The following is a 6,000-nucleotide window of genomic DNA, read 5'->3' as shown; positions in this document are numbered from 1 at the left end:
GGCCGGAGACATGTGTCCCTCCACGTTCCATCTTGGAAGCTTCTCTTCTTCACCCTGCAGAAGCTGGGGTGGGGGCGCGGGGGAGGGCTCTCAGAGAGGAAGCCGAGATACAGGTCTCCTCCTTCCTTGGGCAAGTGCCAAGTCTCCTCTGTCTGAGTCTGCCATCCACCTGCTATCATCCCCGGATTCCCAGATGCCAGATGTAAGCAATGCCAGGCTAGCAGTTGGCCACATAGACAAGCCTAGTCCAGTCCTCTGAGATGTCACTAGCCCAGCGCTGGTCCAAAAAGATAGCAAAGTCTGCTTATGAGCCCACCTGACAATATCCCAGGCTCCTGTTCCCACCATCACTGTCTTGTCCCTGGCCCAGCGTGCCTGTGACCTCCACAGACACCAGCTATGGCTGGACACGGAAGCATGTCCAGAAGGTGAGACAGTTGTGTGCCTGCAACAAGACAAGGTCTTATTTTCTCACCTCCGTTGCATTGTGGGTCCCGCCTGAATCCCAGCCGCCATTTACTGTGGGAGACCTGCGGCTGAGAAGTAATATTTATATAAGCAAATATATGTGCTACGTTCCTGCGAAGGGAAGCATTTCACAGGGAAGAAGTCTTCCCGGATTTATGTGTGCTGGTCTGTAGGTCGTGAAGAAACTTATGGACTTTGGGGGCATGAATCAAAGTCCAGCAGCTGCCCCAAAGCACTTCACATACTCCTCACTGTGAACTGGATCTTAGAGTCACTGTTAGTCCATCCCTCAGAAGTGCTCTGTGCAGGGAGAACAGAGTGCACATTCAGGCAGCATGTTGAGAGTTCTGGACCCCCAAGTTCACGGGTTTCTGCTTTTTTCATGAAAAAGTGAAGGAGGGAAATATAACTCTAAGGCTGACTCATCATCAGCACGTGCAGAGTCCCATTGGGGGGCTGACCAAGCAGCCAGGTTTGCTGGGGGTTTTCCGGGGATGTGAGACTTTTTGGTGTTACAACCAGGATGACCCAGGTCCTAAGTGGGTCTGACCAGCTGACCACCCTTCCCATTATGTCTGGGGTCCGAGAGAAGCGGGGTAGGGGTGCTGATGGGTTTTTGCCTTTGAGGATGAAATCCTGATAAGGAGGCAATTGTGGCTTCTGAAGAAGTGAAGCAGGGTCAACAGACCAAGCAGAGGACAAGGACAGTTGGCGAGGTTAGACACTTCTGGCATATCTTCACCACGAGGGTTAGTTCCATAGGCACCCCTTCCCCACCTCTGTTGCCAGACCCCTAGGCATTGCTGTAAGGACCAGCAATAAATCCTTTCAACAGGGCTTTTAATCAGCAGCCAAAAGAAAGGCAACTGAGTCTTAACCTGGGGGCATAGCTGATAAAGTAATTTTGCAGCAGCTTTGACCTTGAAAGAGAAGCATCACTTTCGGGACTTGGGAGGACATGACATTCTGATACACGAGATATAAAAACGGTAACCCCAGGAGCTTCACAGGCAAGGAGGCCAATAAGTTTCCCAAGAAGTTGGTCGGGCCACAGGTATGTCTTTTCCTGAGGGCAGACATCACTTCAGTACAGGTCCCTGAAAGTCCCCAAAGAGGTCTCATGGGAGCAAACTGTTTCCTTCTCAAAATCGGTTGTAAGATGATTCTCAATCACCACCCTCAGTTTTACTGTAGATCCTTTTCCAATGGAAGGGAAGTGAATCAAGTTTCCTTTCAAATGATCCGAAAGCCAGTGTTCCAATGAGAAAGTGTCCTCTTTAAACACACATATACTCAGACTGATTGTACAGATGCCTTCGGGTAATGGGTCCCAAACACCAACATCAGCAGTTTCCAACGTCTCTCTCCAAAGGAAAGAAAAGAAAAACGCGAGTGATAGTAAACCAAAAATCTTCATGCTTCACTTGTCCAAACCACTGACTTCCAGGCAGACCTCCAACTTATGTCAACCCAACTGCATCAATTTAAAAGAGTGTTGGTTAATTCTCCCACCAAAGCATGTCTGGAAGAAGACGGCTAGGATGCTAGGAAATTGGAGTTGCTGGGTTTAGAGAGAAGGGTGGGTGGTGGCAGATGGTTGTCTTCCAACATGTCAGGGATCTCAAGAAGTGGGGTCAACAGCCGGGCCCCAGATAGAAGCTGGAGCAGATCTGAGTTCCAACAAAGGAAAGAGCTTCCTTGCCATTAAACCTTCCCTGTAATAAAAGGAGCTGCACCAGGAGGTAGTGAGTGCCTGTCCCTGGAGGTGTGTAAGCTGAGACAGGCCATCTTCCAGGGATCCCAGGGAGGGCGCCACTTCTGCTTTGGGTGGGAGGCTGGATCTGATGGTGCTTGCAGCTCCTTCACAACTCTGAGGTCCTCCATGCTCTGGCCTTGGGTCCTGCCCAACACAGTCTTCCACGTACCTTCCCCCGGCCCTTTGTCCCACTGTCTCGCTCCTCACTAGCGGTGATGAGGGTCAGGGGAGATGCCAGGGGATCCTGCTCATGCAGACATGAATGGGAATGAATGGCTTAGTCGTGAGCCACGTCCTCCATCAGAAGCATGATTCCAGAGATTCTGGGTCATTGTGTATGGGCAGTTTCTCAAGTTCCTGGTGATGTCCACTGTGCAGAACTGTGTACCTAGGCAGGAAGGAGAGAAGCCATGAGAATTCAACAGGCATCCTTCAATCTCACCCAAGAGAGCACTCACGCTACTCTTGACGTCATTTCTACTGCATGCATCTGTTAGAGTGGTGAGGTGGGGCTGGATGTCGTAGAGAGGGTGAGCCAAAGAAAGGCATCCAAACTGCTCATTTTATTTTTTTTATATTTTTAAAGGTTAATTTATTTATTCATACAAGAGCTGGGGTACAGACCAGAGGCATTGGGGCCTGAGAGGACTCACCAGAGACAGAGCGGGGAACAAAACAGGCAGACTGACTGAAATACACTGCTGAGGGGAGCAGCGTGCAAGTCAGGAGAGGTCTGCTGTGCCATGTGGGTAGCTCCCTGGCCTGGGATCGAGCTCATGCTGCAAAGGCTGTGGACAGCTTCATAGGTTGTGTCCCAACCCCCTGCGCCCCCAGGGAGGCCCTAAACTGCTCATTTTAAAGGGCAAGAGTGGAAAGTCTGGGTCTGGAACCCAGATTTCTTTCCTCCCAACCACGTCTTGGCTTCTTATGTGACTCATCCTAATGAATCTTAGACCAGCTCAAGTTCTATCTGATTACACCAAGTTTCCTCTCCCAGAGAGGGTTCTGTGTTTAGCATGTCGAAATGCTGATTGAGATCAGCAAAGCACTCAGAGCCAGAAACAATGTACTCTGATTCGTTTTGATGCCACGAGGAACATTAAATCAATTAGATGAATCAAACAAGTTGACTCTAAGAATCACAGAGACATTTACTACTTGACAACTGTTTATTATTTTCTGTATTGTCACAGAGTTGCACTCAATATGTTAATTGCACTGAAATCAATCCCAATTGCAGCCTTGTCATCAGTAACCCAGATTCTTGGGAAATCTCTACAGTTTAAGACAGATCATTGCTCAATGCTCTGAGACCAGTGTCAAGTCCATTCAGTAAAACACACATGTGCACATATGTCTTGCCTTTCCCAAGAGCTTCCCTTCTGCCTGTGGTGCCTATGAGCATCACCCCAGGATGCTTCTGGAGCTCAGTAGAGACAGCGCCTTCCTGTAGCAGCCAGATCCAGTTTGCAGCCTTTGCAGTTCTTACATAACCAGCTTCACGGCAGCCCCTCAACGGCATCCGGCCCATGCCTCCTCCTCAGAGCTCTAAGTTGTGCTCAGTTGGATCCCTCTTCCGAGTTTCTAAGTTTTGTGACTCTTCCTTTATTTCCTCAGTCATAGAGATAGCAGTTTTTTCCTTCAATTGCTTCCTTCATAACAGTTCAGAGTCTTCTTTTTTGCCCTTTCAGTAGTTAACTACTATAAGCCTTCTTAATAATTTGATTTTTGTTTTTTTTCTTATATATATTTTCTTAACAAATTTGTATATTTTTGTATTTTTTAAAGATTTATTTTATTTATTTATGCATAGAAGAGCAGGGCTGTAGGCCAGAAGTGGGAGGGGGTGGTGAGAGGATTCATCAGAAACAGAGTGGGGAGCAGAACAGGTGGAATGATTGAATTGCACTGCTGAGGGGAGCAGTGGGTGAGAAAGGAGAAGTCTGCTGCGCCATGTGGGTTAGCTCCTGGTCGGGAATCGAACTCGTGCTGCAGTGGCTGCGAATAGCTTCACAGTGCTGTGCTTAACCCCTTGCACCACCAGGGAGGCCCTTAAAATATTGTTTAAATGACTGGTATGGTTTCTGTCTCCTGACTAGATCCTATGAGATGTGTGAGGATGCGTGACATGTGCATATCTGGGAGAAGAGTAGCCAGTGCAAAGGGCCTGAGGCTACTTTAAAATCTGACAATTTTAAAGAACAGCAATTTTGAAGAAACTGGGGCCTGAGGCCAAAGGAGTTGGGGAGGGGGGCGGGGCAGGCAGGGCAGTGGAAGGAGCTGAAAGTTGAGGTCTGGAAAGCAGCTAGAGCCAGAGTGTGGGGAGGGCAGAGACACAGCCTGCAGATCCCCTAAATTTTACTACCTGTGAGGAGGACTATGGAGGTTTCCAAGCAGTGCCCTCCATGACCTGAGCAACCTCGAGCTGGCTCTCTCTTGTTGCTCTACTGAGAGGAGACAGAAAGGTGGTGCCAGAGAGATTAATTCAGGGCTTATAGCAGTCACAGGGTGAGAGAAACCAGTACCCCACCCCAGTTGGTGGCAGGAGAGGTGGTGAGGTTTCCTGACATGGAAACGTAACCCTTAGCCGCTTTACTGCTGTTCTCATTATACCTGGAGGTTTGGCCTTTACAACTTGTCTCAGACTCTGTCTTGTGTGTTTGTGTTTCCCTTGCCAGCCAGAGGGTGGGTTCTGCAGCACCGGGACCAAGCCTGACTTGATTCAGCCTGATCTAAACCAAAACAGGCTCTACTGCTTACTGGCTGTGTTCCATTTTCAGTAACAACATACATTATCTCATTTATTTTTCATAATACTCAGTGAGAAAGCACTCTTACAAATGAGAAAACTGAGGCTCAGAAAAGTCAAGCAATTTACCTAAGGTCGCAACGCCTACAATGCCCACATTTTTAGCTTCAAAGCACATGTTCAAACCTTTGCCCTGCTTATGGCCGATAAGTCACTTTCACTGGCCAGCAGTGGCACCCTGGCCCACACTAAGAGGCCATGCTGCTGTTTCTGATGCTGTTAGGAGATGCACTGCCACAGGGCACAGGCCCCTCCTCGGCACCTTCCCCACATCTCTCCAAAGTGTGTTTCTCGTGTGCTGATGAGTGAGTTGTTAGGAAATGACTAGAAAGGGCTTAGGCCGCAGTGGGCATTCAGACTTTATCCAGAGTGCAGGTAATGGGCAGAAACTTTCTTGAGAGATGGGGTGAGCAGATGGGTGTGTTTCCCACTGGTGGTGTATGACCATGTCCTGGTGGGGGACACGCACAAAGGGGGGCCCACCTGAGGTTCCTTGTCAGGACTCTGGGAAAGGGCAGTGTGTCTGTGATGGTGCTCTCCGTGCGCTGCTGTTCCCCAGCCTCCAGGAGAGAGGTTATTTTTATTGGGTATTTTCACTTGGATGCAAAAGTAAGTCCTCTGGGCAGATGTGGGGTCACCTGGATGGCCCCTCACACGCGCCTGCCTTATGATTTGAGTTCATTGGGATGTGGCAGAAACAGTAGCTGATTTCTGTGGCATTTCTCTAACTAGGATGCATGCACCCCGCAAGTCTGTGGCATATTCATGGGGATCTACCTGGCCTCAACTTGAGAAGTAGTGGGCAAAAGAAAGCAGGTGTCACTGGCAACAGCATTCAGATCCTAACCACCATTTACCAGCTGTGCGAGCTGGTCAAAGAGATTAGTTCCACCAACCTCACAGCCTATTGTGACAATAAATTTCACATCGAAAGGATTTAGCACAGGGCGGGGTGCACAGTGGGTAC

This window comes from Talpa occidentalis, unplaced genomic scaffold, assembly GCF_014898055.3.
Source record: "Talpa occidentalis isolate TD23 unplaced genomic scaffold, MPIMG_talOcc4v2.1 talOcc4.13, whole genome shotgun sequence".
In the NCBI taxonomy this organism is placed as follows: domain Eukaryota; kingdom Metazoa; phylum Chordata; class Mammalia; order Eulipotyphla; family Talpidae; genus Talpa; species Talpa occidentalis.
Note: the sequence above shows the minus strand (reverse complement) of the source record.